The following is a 16,429-nucleotide window of genomic DNA, read 5'->3' on the forward strand; positions in this document are numbered from 1 at the left end:
GGTAGATCTAAAGGGATCTCTGTGGTGAAAGGTTTGGATCCATACATTAGGCTTATGTAAACAGGTTTTATTAACATTTTCATTCCCAATAGACCAAATTACAGGTGTGTAAAACAGACTTAGTGACAAACAGACTGACTGACTGTGGTGGAAAAGCAGTTGCGGGTTTACTCAATTAGGATTCTGACTATTTGCTCTCAAATAAATTCTAAGTGAATAGTTCCTTTAGGGTGAGTCTTATCTCTCCTGCCTATCATACTCCCTTACTCAGCTATACATCCCCTCCTTTCTTCAACCCTACCCCCACTATCTCCCTTCAGCATTAGCCTGTTTCCCTCTCACCTGAAGGTCAAATTGAGAACCTTTTCCACCACTAGACAATGGACGATACAGGGACGAAGTTTACTCCTGCTACGACGAAAGAAGCGTGTACTAATGCCTTAGATATACTTTTGTTTGGGACAGAGGATAGAAAAAAGAAGAAAGAGACAGAAAAGTTTGAGATATGGGTAAAAGACTTGCAAATGAGAGGTTTGATAGGACAGGACACATCTCCAAATCCTAGAAAAGAACAATTGCTGAATATTCAAACGGTTGTCCATGCTGCTTGTGAGTTCACTGCGAAATGGCAAAAAATGTATAGGGGAGTTTAAAAAGAGAGTGGATATAGCCAGAAAAAATAAAGTTCTTTGCAATGCATACCTCCCCCACTTAATGAGGGGGGCAGGTTTTAACATAACATACACCACAGTGACCCACAAATACAAGTGGTGCAATCTAAAACTGAAAGGGAAATGACCTTAGATAAGAAGGGGGAAGATGCATTTCTCCCTCCTCCTTATACTGACCTTTCACCTTATAGCGAGGCCCATAAATTACTAACTCAAGCTACTAATTCACAAACTTGGGCTGTTACACCCCCACTGATAACTAATGACTCTAACACCACGACACTACAATGTCCATTGGTATTAGTTAAAGCAGGATTAGTAGACATAGTAGAAGAACCTACCACAATTGAAGCTATTGAAGTAGTAAACACAATGCTTGATGAAAATACAGAAGCAATCAGTGATGACAGTGCAGCAGGAGCAACATCTATGGCAGGGCAACTGATTGACCCAGATGATGTTAAAACACTGAAATTTGTTAATGTGAAGGGCATTAACACTAAAGGCTCAAGAACTCCTACACCTACTGAATCAATAAGAAAAACAATACAATTTGGAAGTGATGGTAAGCATTCTCAAAGTTCTACACTAGAAAAGGTGTCTAGTAAAATAAAAAACAAAAATAGATAAACCATTGTATGAGACTTCATTTACAACTGATATTAAACCTAAATCTACAAGGCCAAAAGGTTTATATATTAGTGATCTACCAAACACAGGTTATGATAGAGTTCCAACTGACCTTTTGACCCCTCCTACATGGGTCAGGCATGGGAGATCACCATTCTCTCAGAATCCTGCACTCTCTAACAGTTAACTCATCAGGAGTATGCATATAAAAAGAAAGAGCAGTATGTTTTAAACTCATCTGACAGTAATGATTTATTTGAGCATTCACATAAACTTTAGAAGAATTTTTGTTTAATTAGATCATACTGAAATTTAAGTAAACAATTCAAACCAGGTCTTTATAATTATTGAAAGTTCCTCACTTTAACTTTAGGATATTGTAAATATAGATACAGATTTCTTATGCAAACTATTTACACATGTCCATACAAGTTGGAATAGACTTTGAATAGATTTTAGTTTTGACTAAAGTGGATTTGGGATGGGTCTTTGGCCTGTTGTGTCTGGGTGGGCGTGGTCTGAGTGCAGTGGCTCTCTGGGTGCATCTCTCCAGCTCTGAACTGAAAGGTCACATGACCTGGACTGGCTCTGCTCTGCTGTTGTCTAAAGACTGTCTAAACATGGCTGCTGCGTCACTGAGAAACATGAACTGAACTAAAACCAAAGAAAGTCCTGCTGGCTCTGAAACTCATCTGTGGACTGGGCTCCTCCACTACTGGTCACATGACAAATGAATGAACTGAATCAAAACCTTCAAGTGCTCTGCTGCTCCTCTAAAGGCACCATAAAACTGTCTCTGCTGCTGCGTTTGGGCTGTGTTTGCCTGGGCACTCATGACTGGAGCCTGTTCTCAGATCCACATAGTCAAATATTTTGTTTTTAACCCAATTACAAAATTTAGAAGTGTATTCATTTAATTGAAACATTTTTGCTCCATTCCTGAAAATAATCATATATCAATATAACATTATTTAAGCTATTTCTTTTCATTGTACATCAGAGCTGTTGCACTGGGGCTTCTACATAATGCATATGCAACATATTTGAAACGACATTCAGAATGGCCACAGTTAACAAAATTAGAAACAAAAGTTTGGAAACAGTATACTTTACTACTAGCCCCATTAAGAGCACTGATAACTGAGGCAGGACCAACTAACCTTACTGCTCAATTAAACTGGAACATTGAGGCAGAGGAAGCATTTATTTCCTCCAACAAATGGCACATTCATGTGACTTGGCTGTACCAGATTATACCATATCTTTTCACCTAGATGTGTATGAGAAAAATGGAGTTGGCAATGCAATACTTTATCAGAAAAAGGGGGACGGTGTGGCAGGTCAGCGTAAAGTGCTGATGTATCATAGTGCTAAATTAGACAATATAGAAAAAGGACATCCACCATGCACGCAACATGTAGCAGCTATATCTATGGCCATAATTAAAACAGCACACATAGTGAAATGCCATCCTCTAATCATACATACACAACATGGAGTAGCAGCCTACTTACAATCAGTAGCTTTTACACTCTCAGAACAACGCACAGAAAAAAATCAAACAAATACTAGATCAGCCACATATTGCATTTGAAGGCACAACCATCAATATGGCAAATGATCTAGGGACAGGGACACCGCACAACTGCGCTGACATAGTGCAACTAGACATGACTCTAGTACCAACATTGTATGCAGAACCACTGCAGAACCCACAACTAATGCTGTTTTGTGATGGATGTAGCTATAGAGATAACACAGGGAAAATTAGAACATCATATGCAGTAGTGAAAGCTCCTGGACAAAAGTTTGAAATCATGGAAGCTAAAGAGATACTTATGCCAGGGGCTTCAGCACAATTTGCAGAAGTAATAGCTTTAACCAGAGCATTGCAATTAGCTAAAGATCAAACAGCAAATATATATTCTGATTCTGCTTATGTAACACATGAAATACACATTGATGCCCCTCATTGGATGCGTAAGGGATTCATAACCAGCACTGGACAACCTATTAAACATCTCAAAGAAATGACTGAATTGATAGAAGCTGTTAAATTCCCATCTGAAGTAGCTGTGTTAAAATGCAAGGGCCATGCAGAGAGAACAACACTTATAGCTAGAGGGAATGAAGCAGCAGATGCAGCAGCAAAAAAGGCAGCAGGTTATAAGGGACCTCCAAGTAAAAAGTATGTGTGTGTGCAGATGGATGAAGAGAAAGATTCAGTGAAGTTGACAGAGCAGGATATTATTGACTTACAGACTCATGCAGGACCATATGAACATAGTGTTTGGACTAATTTAAGGACGAAGAAGGACTTTGGCGCTATCATGACGGACGTTTAGTTGCACCTAACTCTTTCTCAAGATGGGTTGAAGTTACCCCAGTAAGGAGAGAGACAGCTAATTCAGTCATTAAGTGGCTGACAAGAGAATTTGTTCCTAGGTATGGGTTTCCCCGTACCATCAGATCTGATAATGGCACACACTTTTCTAAAAAATATATGACAGCAGTGTGTGAATATTTTGGAATAAAACAACATTTTGGAACAGTCTTTCACCCACAATCCCAGGGCCTGGTTGAAAGAGCAAACCGCACATTGAAAAGCTATCTAGCTAAAATCATGAACTCCACCAAAATGACGTGGCTGGATGCCTTGCCATTAGCGCTGATGGCAATGCGATCCACACCATATAAACATCTCAATCTCTCTCCACATGAGATCTTAACTGGGAGAAGGATGGACACTCCTCTCCAACCTGATGTGTGTGTACCTAGAAATGACCAAGATCATGAAATCTCTGACTATTACAAAGCATTAACTAATTTAAGTTTAGTTCTCTCCCAACAGATCCTGAACCTGGAGACCTCCTCTGAGTCAACTTTAGAAGACCCAATCAAACCTGGTGATTGGGTACTGGTAAAAAAGTATTAAACCTAATTGGACTGAACCCAAATTTGTAGGTCCTTACAAGGTACTTAACAGTCGCTCAAGGGCTATTAGAATCGAAAAAATTGACAAAGCCCACAAAAGTAAAGTGAGCCACTGGATTCACATTACTCATTGCGTCAGAGCTCAACCTCCTGAACGCACTCTGAAACAAATTAGAACTGATTTGGCTGAAATTGATTCTTCTTAATTATGACTGTGGCATTGTATGAGTACTCTCAAAGAGATACTACATTAATTGTAATGCGGATGCTGCATAATTTTTTTTTTTTTTCCTTTTGCATGTTCCTATGAAATAATCACACAATAACAACACTAACAACTAACCAATAACAGTTTTGGGCTTCACAAAATGTTTATTTCAGCAACAGTAATTTGACTGTTCTCTTGCAGCAGAAGACAGCGAATAAAAAGTCGACACATGTATATATAGATATATAAATGTGTCAAAGGGGGGATATTACAAATTTAATTTTAATTTTCAAAACTGGATTGTGTGAAAAAAGGTGTTATCATTTAGAGAATGTTCTATTAACTATAATATTGCTAACCAAGTTGCTGCAGGTTTCGAATCTATTCTTTGTTGGTGGTGTACCATTAATAAAAATGTAGATAGAATTAATTATATTCATTACAATGTTATGTATCAGGCCAATCTAACTAGAGCTGCTTTACTTCTATTACAAGAACTACATGCTAATACGTTAATGACCTACCAAAATCGTATTGCTCTAGACATGCTTTTAGCTGAAAAACAAGGTGTATGTTCACTCTTTGGTGACCAGTGTTGTACAATCATACCCAATAACACTGGCCCTGTTGGGCCTCTCCAAGAACTTTTAGATAAAATGAAAGATCACTCAGACCAGATGCTTACTGCCTCTGGAATTAATGATGTAATAGGTGATTGGTTTTCTAATACCTTCGGTAAATGGAAAACTTTATTTCTCTCACTTTTCACTTCACTTAGCATAATTCTAACCATACTGATGGTCTGTGGCTGTTGTTTCATCCCTTTTGCTCGTACTATGGTTGAAAGGTGTGTGACTACAGCTTTTTCTAAAGAAGTTACTGCTGCAAAACAAATGGCACTACTTCCTATTTCTTCTAACACCCCTCCTCCTATGTACATCACAATTATTTCTGACTCTGAGACTGAGGACATTCAGTGTAAACATGCTGTATAATGTTGTTTTGGGAAATTCATGTTTTTGATTTTGGGTTGGTTTAATAATAGCATAATCATGTACAGTACTGTGGGTATATGTGGTGTCTTCGGACGGTTGCCGGGAGCGGGGCCACAAAATGTCTTTTCCCATTTAAGTCAGAAGGTGAAAAAATGACAAAACTATAATAAATGGGTTTTTAGATTTTGTACCCATAAATCCACGTACTTTAATTTAGCAAAATTATTTTCATTTATTTTACTCATGAATGTGTATGCTTTTGTTATTATCCTTAGTATTATACTTGCTTAAATTTTTAATTTCTTCCATTATTATCATTTGTTGTAAACATTACTTTTTATTTTTTCATAGTTGGGTTCACACCATGTAGCATGGTGTGAAAAGGGGGAATTGTAAGGTATTTTTTTTAACAATGTAATGCTACCCTCAGATGCCTGTAGCCCTACTCACCAAAGACCCCCACCCTGAGAGGGTCGTAAAGCAATCTACAGCACTGGGGCCAAGAAGATAACACCTAGGACCAGGGCCACTTCTTATCTGTGGCCCTGTTCACCAAGGACTGAGTGCCCCCATCCTGTGAGGGTCATAAAACAATAAGATTGATTGACTTAAAAACGCACATTCAGGGATTTTGCCAAAAAGGTTTTTAATGTGTAATCACATGCTGCCGAGAGGAAGACCCGCCTCACACACTGGGAGGCCTATAAAAGCTGGAAAGACAAACATCTCAGGACTCTCTTCCTATCCTTTCCTGAGAGTCCGGTGCTCCATTGTTAACTTTACCTGTGATGAACTCATTAAACCCTTCTGACTTATATTTCAGTCTCTTTCTCCTCTTTGACGCTTGCATCAGAAACGAACATTTCTATCATGACTTATATCTGTATATCCACTGTCCTCTGATTCTGTGTATTGTGTGCATCTTATGCAAAACCACACACACCCATACATTCGCACTCAATGAGACAGCCTGCTTCATCTGTTGTGGGTTCTACCTTAGCGATCCAGCAAATTAATATAGCAAAGAAACACGTTCTTCCTCATATATATGTGTGTGTGTGTATACAAATACAAATATTTAATAATATTTTGGAAAAGATGATAAAAGATCACTTTTTTTTCAATAAACAAGTGCTTTCCAAACTCTCTTACTCTGGCTCACACCTGTCACATCTGAATACAAAATGTTGAAGTGGCTGTACCTCATTTCTTCCTATGGACTTGAGCAGAATGCCCCAGGACAGATATATAAGTCTAAATAAGTTGTGTGTGCAGCACGGTGGCTGAGTGGCAACACTCATGCCTCACAGCAAGAAGGTTTGGTTCGATCCCCGGGTCGCCCAGGCCTTTCTGTGTGGGGTTTTGCATGTTTCTCCCCGTGTCTGGATGGGTTTCCTCCAGGTACTCCGGTTTCCCCCATCAACCAAAACATGAACGCCCTTCGAGACAACTGTTGTTGTGATTTTGGGTGTTACAAAAATAAAATGAACTGAATTAGTATGTCATCCAAATCTGATTGGATGTCTGTCTTTGGTTCTGGCTCGAGTGATGGGGGGAGTGGAGACCAGCCTGACATCTCGCTGTATAGAAAATACATAGATATCAGTCTGGCCAGGCAAATACTGTACTGTAACATACAGGCCTATAGTCTCATTTTAGAGTGTTCATTTGCACACGCAACACATCAAAATTGGAACTGAACTGGAAAGAAACCCAAACCTAAATCTGGATTTAGCCAATTCTAAACCAGGACTGGAACAGGACTAAAATACAGTCTACATCAGCACTAAATTGAGTTGAAACTTGGACCAAATCAAGTGTGAATAGACTCATAGACATGCTTGAATTAGATGTCAGTTCCCTTTTACACACACACACACATACACATACCGAATATTGCCATTGGAAATGCCTCATTACACATATTGAACCAAAGCATTGGTATGAAATGATCATTCGTTTTTAAACAGTACACAATGGACATATTCTGAACTCAAGCGCTGCTTTTACAGTATATCTGTATTGGGGCAGTACACGTTTTGCTCAAATACATGGAGAGAAATGGGGTACAGGGCCTTTACCATCAGTCACTCTGCCTGTTCCACTGAATAGTACTGGGCAATGCCATTTCAAACGCAGCAAATACTTTTAGTTCAAACTTGGAAAGTGTCTACTTCATATTTCCTTCTCATTTGAAAGCTGTCGTAATGCTGGTGCAGGTGGGACCAAAAAGGTGCAGAACTCGGAGCAAGTTTACAGTGTTTATTTACAGTTCGTGAATTAACAGACAAATGTTGGTTAGACTGACAAGGAGCAAGGAGCAGGGTGCGAGCCAGAGTCTGGGAATGCATCACGGAGAGCTGGGACAGGAACAGGGAGTAACCAGTACCGAAGCGGGTCACAGGACCAGGGACGGAGCCAGAGGCAACGGAGCAGGGGCAGTCCAGGGAACGGGAACCAGAGCGGGGAACGTGGTGCAAGCCGGGGTCCGGGACGAGACAAAGTGGTGAAGACAAAGCAGACAATACCGGAGCAGGGACGCGGGGTCAGGAATGGAGCCAGAGCCAAAGGAGCTGGGACAGTCCAGGGAGCAGGAATCTGAGGGCAGCAAAAATCCAGTAAGCATCAAAACGTAGGTAACAAGCGAGTACAAAAACAGACCTGGAATAGTCACGTTTGACACGTGGACAATGTGGCACTGAGTGTCTGGTCCTGGCTCCTCTTATCCACAGCAGGTAGCGATGATTGCGCTGATGGAATGCAGGTGCGTGAGGGAGGAGCCAGCTCCAGACTCAGGCAGGTGAGGGAGGGGGAGAAGCACACAGGGAAACAACACAAGGAGCAGAAATACGTGCATCGTAACAAAAGCACATTTTCACTCTTCCTGGTGAGAGTTTTCACATTTCCACTATTTTTACATGAAGCACGTATGTGAGAGACAGATGTGGAGGTGCCTTAAAGCAAGCTGCTAACTACTCTTTGCACCAGTCAAATGACTCCAAAGCCAAAGGTTCAATGGTGCCTTTCTCCTCGGGAAAGCAGAGCACAACACTCTCCAAATATATTTTTAAGCAAGAAGTTAGGTTTTTTTTTTTACACTGTGACAGTACTCGTACTCAAGTAATATATTGCAGTGTAACAGATGTTACTTACCAACAGTTACTTTTTAAAGGTCCTATATTACACAGAATTGACTCGGTTACAATGCTGTTACCTCCTCAAAAACAGACCTGGAGTTGTGTTTTGTTTCATTTACACATGTTTAAGTAACTCTTTATTACTAGTCTGTCTATATCTCCCAAGCTCAAAATGCTCTTGTGATGTCATGAAGCGGAAGTTTTCAAGTTAACAGCTCCTTTTACCTTTACGTAGTTCAGTAGAGATTGGGAATCACTAAAATGATTCTAGTGAAGGTGTATGAAGTTTAAAAACACAGTGAAGCATTTCCTGTATTACCACATGACATCATAAGGTGGAACAAAGTGTTTTCTGTTTGACAGAAGAACCCAGCCTAAATATGCAGGGTTTGTGTGTTAAACATGTGAATGAAACAAAACACAACTGTCTGTTTGTGATATGGAAAATAGAGTAATGTGTGTAATATTTACACTTACTTGTGTAATTTCTTGGACCACTACTATGTACTTCTACTTGAGTAACATTTTTTTGGAGTAACATTAGTCTTGAATACTATTTTTGGTGACTCTAGCCACCTCTGGCAAGAATTAGAGTGATGCTGGCTAAGTGTAATCCATAAAGGCACAGGTCTCTTTGCATCAGTGTGGATTAATGCCATGCCATTAGAACAAGCGCGTATGTGTCCACTCCTAACAAATTATTAAAAGGTTTGCTACATAACATAGAGCCTATTACCTCTTACAGCCATGCACCGACTCTTCCATCACCACGGCAATTCAGAAGCACAGGACCAAATGTGAGCAGACTGCAGTAATGGGAAAGATGGAATAAATATCTTTATTCTTTATTTGTTAGGGACCATGTACAAATGCATTCATCTTACAAAGGCAAAGATGATTTGTACCAGATTTAGCTACTGCTACTTTCCATGTGCAGTCCCTAGACAGGTGAACACACATTAAAAATACACATTTCATTACAATTACATTTTAAGACTAATGCTGCGTTGCCACAGTGTCAAAAACACGTTAGATGCCTCTGATGCATCCAGGGCATCCAGTGCGGTCTGCAAGTGCCTTTGGATGTTTTGTTTTTTTCCTGCTTTGTGAACGATGGCAGACCAGGTTGAGAGTGTGGCTTTAATGTATTTATTACATTAAAACCTGTCTAAAAACCTATCAACAGAGGAGATTGGCTTGCATAATTAAGTTGCCGATAGCTTGTAGCTGATGCCTTTCTCCTTCTTGGATAATGGTTATGATGTAGCTACATCACTGGAGCGCAGTCTCTGATTGGTCGAAGTGGCACGGCAAATGCCAAAAGAACAGCTTTTCCAACTCTAGAATCTGGGGCTTTGAATTTGTGAACAGTGTACAACACCTGAACACTCAAGATACGTCGTGTCCACACTAGAATGATGTTGAGTGGTGGTTCCTCTGCTGTTCGGCATGTAGGCCGACACAACAGTCAGAGACTTGCCCCCAACCCGGAAGCGCAGGGATGCGACCCTCTCGTTCACTGGGGTGAACTCCAAGATAAGGTGGCTGAGCTGTGGGGCAATAAACAAGCCCACACCAGCTCGTCGCCTCTCCCCCTGAGCAATGCCAGATAAATCAAGATTCCAGCCCCTCTTAAGAACAGAGGAACAGAGTCTGTTCCTCATTTTACTGTTTTAAAAAGGCAAAAAAAAGGAACAGTTTGAACTATTCTTCTTTTTCACAATTTTTCAGAGGAACCAGCATGCTAACTACACATTTCCTGCTTATTAATTAGATGTAAATAGTATTCATCCATAGCACCCTAATTACTTTCATGTTTGCAACAATAAAACAATCAGTATTTAGATGCAGACAGCACACAACTGTCTGATTTTTTCATTTTGACCCTAACAGCTGTTTATACAATATCTATTGAAGACAATTTGTATTTCATTATGTACAAAAATGTACTTAGATAAGAATATTTGTAAGTCTTACAAAAGCATTATAAAACCCACAATGGCAGACTTGTCCTGCTGCAGCTGGTGGACACTTGCATTATGTTTTTCACAAACAGGACCAGACAGGTCCTGCTGACTCTATGCTTTTGTGACAGATGCTCTTTAGATTATTGAAGTCTTGTATGACAGGAAACATATGGGGTGGTCAGCAATCGCTAACTCATTCTGGAGGCCAGTCCCCATCTCACGTCAATACAAGACCCATACGCAGAGAGAAGAGAGGGTAGACTACACTGTGCTATCATTACACTGTCAATATTCATGCTCTTTTTGTGGCAAAATCCATCGTGCCAAATTCTCCAAATGTTCAAACCTTGACAGGAAATGTTGCCAGGTGGATAAGTACAAATATAACATGGTTTTAGTTGGAAACTGAGCTGCTTATGATGACTACAGTGGCTAATGTTTTAGAGAAGCTTTCATTCTGTTTGGATCTTAAATGTGTGCCATTGCTTAAAAAAAAACATTAGAATATTTTCAAATATATCTGTAATATGAATGAAAGGTATTTGTGGATGTAGCTTTTATAGTATTCATAGTTTTGAATCGTATCAAGAACTCAATGTAAATCACTTCTCATTTGTTTGTGTAATAAAACACTTTATTAGTACTATCCACAAATGTTTACTGGAGCATTATACTGGAACTTCACAGATCCTTACATGTGTGTGTGTGTGTTTTGAACATGCAACATTAAGACAACGCTCAAATTCATTTTGTAATTGGCTTCAGTGAAGGTAAATGAGCTAACACATAACACAGGAATCTGTCAAATAAAAGTGCACTGAAATATTTTAACAAGAACCTTATACAGTGTATGAACATAATATGCAGCAAAACAACCAGAACAACAAGGATGCAGCCTCCTGACACTGCTCAGACTTCATTTGTTTGTCTTGAGCCAGTTAAACACATGAGCCTGTTCACAGAGGACATTCAGAGAATGAGAAGAGCCTTCACATGGCACTCATGTGGCTGCTGCTGCCAAATATTTGTGTGTGAGGTAGACTGTGGGATCCTTCATGTCTGGACCAAACTGCAGAGAAGAGTGATCTCCAATGTTGGGCATTGCTTTATAGCACGCTACACAGTTTTCAATGAAATCCTCATCATCCTAAACCCAGGCTCCAAACGGTTCTGTTTAGCTGTGCATATGACTGAAAGGGTTTTATTCTGCCTCTTTTCTTTACAGTACATTTTATGATGATTATTTATGTTTTGATCTGTTGTATTGTGATTTTAATGTATTTCTTATTCTGTAAAGCACTTTGAATTACTTTCTGTACCAATTGTGCTATACAAATAAACTTGTCATGAAAGTGGATCTTTTTTTTATGCAGCTCAGAATCTGCTCCTTTCCTCCTCGGTGATAAAATTAATTTGAATTAACACGATAATAATGAGTTAAAAAAATGACAGCTCTAATTATTTATAATAGTAATAAACAATAATGCACTGGATTTATCTAGTGTCTTTTAAGCCTCCCAAAACACTTAACAGTGCATTATATTCATTCAGTCCACACTTGATGTGACTACTGTAGTCACAGCCGCCCCGGGGCAGCTGACGGAGGTGAGGCTGCTAATCTGAGCCACTTGTCCCTCTGACCACCACCAACACTCACATACCACATTCATACATAGGCAAAGTGCCTTACTTGAAGTGTCTTGCCTAAGGAGATAACAACAGCATGCACTGGTCTGAGAACGAATAAAAACAGTACCCTAATTCCTAAACTGACTTAAGTCCTTAATTGATATTTCCCACAGAGTAACAGTATGCGATGTAAAATAGTAAATCATTAGTCATAGTTTGAGCAAAATTTTATGATTTAAATAAATTGCCAGGAAACATAGTTGGTATCCTCCTCACAAATTGGAAACATGGCTGCCAAATGCACGTAATCCTTTACTATACATGCTATCACATGATCAGGACACTCCAAGGATCTGGCGTGTAACTGGGCATCCCCCCACACTCCAAGCAAATCAATAGCATCTCCACAAACAAACATGTGACAGACCCTGCACCAGAAATGTTACACAGTGCCACTTTAAATGCATCTAGTATTTTGATCCTTCTGGACACATGGCTGTTACCAATCCACTGTATCATCCAATCAGTCTGACGTCCTGACCATGCTCCCTTTTCTCGACTCACAAATTGTTTCTGAATTAAATGATATGGCCCTGCCCCGTACTGCCATGATGCTTTGGTGCCGTGCTCTTTGACTCTCAGGGTTCAAAGTTCACAGGTCAAAAGCCCTCTGGTGCCATACGTCACGCAGCAATGACTCTTGATGCTCTCAAATGTAGCTCAGTATTTCACTTGTAGCTAATAGAAGACACAAGTCACCCACAGTCCACCGGTTTGTGCTTAGATCAGACATTTTTCATTCTTATTTTAGCTTAGCCGACACTTTCTGCTGGTTGGACAGTCATCTTCAGATGCTTTTGGAAAGTCACTTATCGAATGATTCATTTGCATAATATCTTTAAGTATGAAATACAGACTCTGTTTAATAAAGAACTGTTATCTCGAACACAGGAAAAATAATGCATCTAATCGATGTAAAATGAATTGAATCGACATTATATTTGTGTAGTTATTTTAAAGGTGGACTATGTAACATTTCAAGTAAAGGCTCTGACACTTGCTTGTCTCCATGGAGATGTTATTGCTTTGTCTGGAATGTTCCGCAGTGTCATGACGCCCGTTTGTCCCTGTCCTCCCGTGCTCTCTACCCCTCCCCGACCTGTCTGCCCGGAGCTGGGCGGAGTTCGAGACTTCTCCGCACGCACCTGGAGCGCATCAGCGTAATCACCGCCACCTGCTGCTGAGTATTTGAGGGCAAGTGTAATGTAAATATATACGTATATTAGAGTAAAGCTGCTGTATGTACATTATCACATTATTAGCATTTGTCATTTGTTGGGTCTTAACAATTCCTTTTATACAGTTAAAGCCAAAAACAAAACAAAAAAAACAAACAAAAAAAAGATTTTGGGACTTGAAATAATTTTAAGGTGGAATTCACATTCCGGGTCATTTTGGTGAAATTGCCTTTGTTCTGACCTCTCCAAATTAAAATGATCACCATTATTGAACCCTCAGTAGTTTGGGGTCTTTGTAAAGGTAACACCCTATAGTTTTACCCACAGGTGTCAGAATCGCTGTAAGTTTGTCTGCTGAGCATTTATACACTTTGGAACACACTTTTTTTTTTTTTTTTTTTCTCATCCTCGCCTATTTTTTTTGTGAAAATAAAGGTGTAGAAAGCTGCAGTCGGGAGCTGGGGACAAAAATACACAATATCTCAACTGACAAGATTGTTGACCATGCACTTACATTTCAAATTTGAGGTCAATACCTATAAAAATTAGAGTTTTACACTCATTTTATCATCAGTAAGTCCAGGCCTCTCCAAACCTATCCAAATGAAGACATTTGGAGAACGTTTGGAAAAACTGCAACAACTTTTGAATATTTCAACCCACAGACATCAGTGAGGGCTCTACTGAAAGCTCACACAGAGGAATCTGTATCTGCACACCCAGCTGCTCTATTACTGCATATTTACATATATCAAACACAATATAAAATGTATATTTGTATACAAAATATAGTCAAAACACGTGGTATGGGTCAAAATAAATGTATATTTACAAACCACACACTGCAAACTGTGAACAAACGCACACGCACTTCAAAATGTAAACAAACATACGCTGGAAACTGATTGTACAGTGTGACAGTCATTCTGCGACAGTGGCTCAGTGTTGAGCTTTGGTCCCCCAACCCGAACTAACTGGACCAACTGTGTCCTTAGTTCTGTCATTGTGTCCTTAGGCAAGACACTTCACCCAAGTGTGTGTGTGTGGGGGGGGGGGGGGGGGGCTCCAGTAACCCATAGCCCCCACCTTATTGGCCAACTTTGGTGTCAATCACAAGCAAACAAGTTTGTTTTGCACTGAGGAACAAAGTTGGCGCTGTCAGAAGTTTATTATCGACAAAAGAAATGCAAAAAAGTGACGGAGCAGATTTCAGTTTCCTGCAGCAGATTGGACATGGAGGATCTAACTTCTTTTGTGGACATAATTTCTTGACTAGATTATATTCGCTGGACCTTTACGGATGAATGAGACCAACTTTGTGTGAATATGTTGATGTTTGACAGAACCAGAGCGCTCAAAGGTAAGTGAAGTCCAAATTCACATTTCTGACTTCTCTGTAAAAACGGCTTTCCTGTCAGCACTGTGGTGATTACAGGTGTAAATGGTTTACATATTCAGAAAGATGAATGCCGTAGCTTTCATTTGATGTGTACATTGTTTGTGTGGGTGACGCAGAAACACACGTACATTGCTGTAAAGTTGTAACATAAAGGCGACGGCCGGCCCGTCGGAACTTAAAGTAAAATAAAATTTTGTGTTTTTTTTCTTTTTGCTTTTTAAATTTTGTATTTCTGGATTTGGAGTACAAACTGACCCTGAGTCACGCCAGAATGTTTGTTTGTTTTTTTTTTTACAGGCTAGGAGCCTAGGAGCTTGGATAGCTTTATTTTATCAGACGTTGACAAAATAAAATAAATGTCAAACAAGCAGATTATTGGAATTTAAAGGGGTTAAACATTGAGAAATAAAAGGTCTTACTCAAATATCTCATAATTAAGGAAAACAAAATATTGCAAATTCACAATTATAATTTCCACTATTACATGTGTACATAGCCATATCTTTTTTACAGTGTAGCAAAGAGAGGAGAGAACACAAAGCCACAGAATGACACATTGATTGGCAGAGGGCAATAGGAAAGATAACCAAGGCCTCGCGTGTTAAATGACCTCACATTCATTATGCATAAACCTGATAAGATCTGATATTTTTAGGCTTGTGTGAAATCCCACATACTGACCTTTCTACAAACAGCTCACTCGCCTTCCTCACTCTTTTATGCATTGGAATCGATTTCATGTTGAACTGTATTAAATTATTGTCAAATTGATTTTTTGGCCTAAATTGTGGCACAAGATTGCAATAGGCTCCATATTTGCTATACATTAACACATCATATATTCACATATTGTACTATCTCCGAGGAGCTATGGATATTCATAATAAGCTAATCCTCCAGCAAGGTACTGCTGTCTAAGATCTAGGAGAAGGGTCCCCAGCTCTGGTTTGGTCCTGGTTTGAGCCCTGTTTGGTGCTTCTGTAGATTTAGTTTGGTCCTAATATAGTGCTGATTACATCACGGTGCAGTCTTTGTTTAGTTTCATGTTCAGTCCCAGGTTATTCTCAATTTGATTTGGTGTTTGGTATATTTTCCTTTTGGAAATGTTAGTAGTAGTACTAGTAGTAATAGTAGTTCTAAGAAAATACTGGAGTCCTCTTAAATATATATATATATATATATATATATATATATATATATATATATATATATATATATATATATATATATATATATATATATATATATATATATATATATTTTTTTTTTTTTAGGTTTTAGCATAGCCCAACTAAAGATGTGCACTTTGGCTCAAAACAAAGCTAATCCAGGTTAGCAGTTATAGTGGCTAATTTGGAGTTCCATATTTGGATTCCTGAGCATAACAACCAATCAGGAGCAAGGTGGTTGAAGCCTTCCTGCTTTCTGCTAAGCAATGCCGTTAATCAAACTTGTTGCTAATGCTAGCGGGAGCAACTTCGGAGAAAGAAGACACCTCATTGGTCTGTTCTTAATGTTCATAACTTTATGTACGGACAGAGTAACAAAAAATTAACACCAGGATCATGTAAAAAGACCAAAATTATGAGTTTGAAAGCAGTAGTTACAAAGAAAGAGGCTC

Source organism: Periophthalmus magnuspinnatus, chromosome 20 (assembly GCF_009829125.3).
Source record: "Periophthalmus magnuspinnatus isolate fPerMag1 chromosome 20, fPerMag1.2.pri, whole genome shotgun sequence".
NCBI classification, from domain to species: domain Eukaryota; kingdom Metazoa; phylum Chordata; class Actinopteri; order Gobiiformes; family Gobiidae; genus Periophthalmus; species Periophthalmus magnuspinnatus.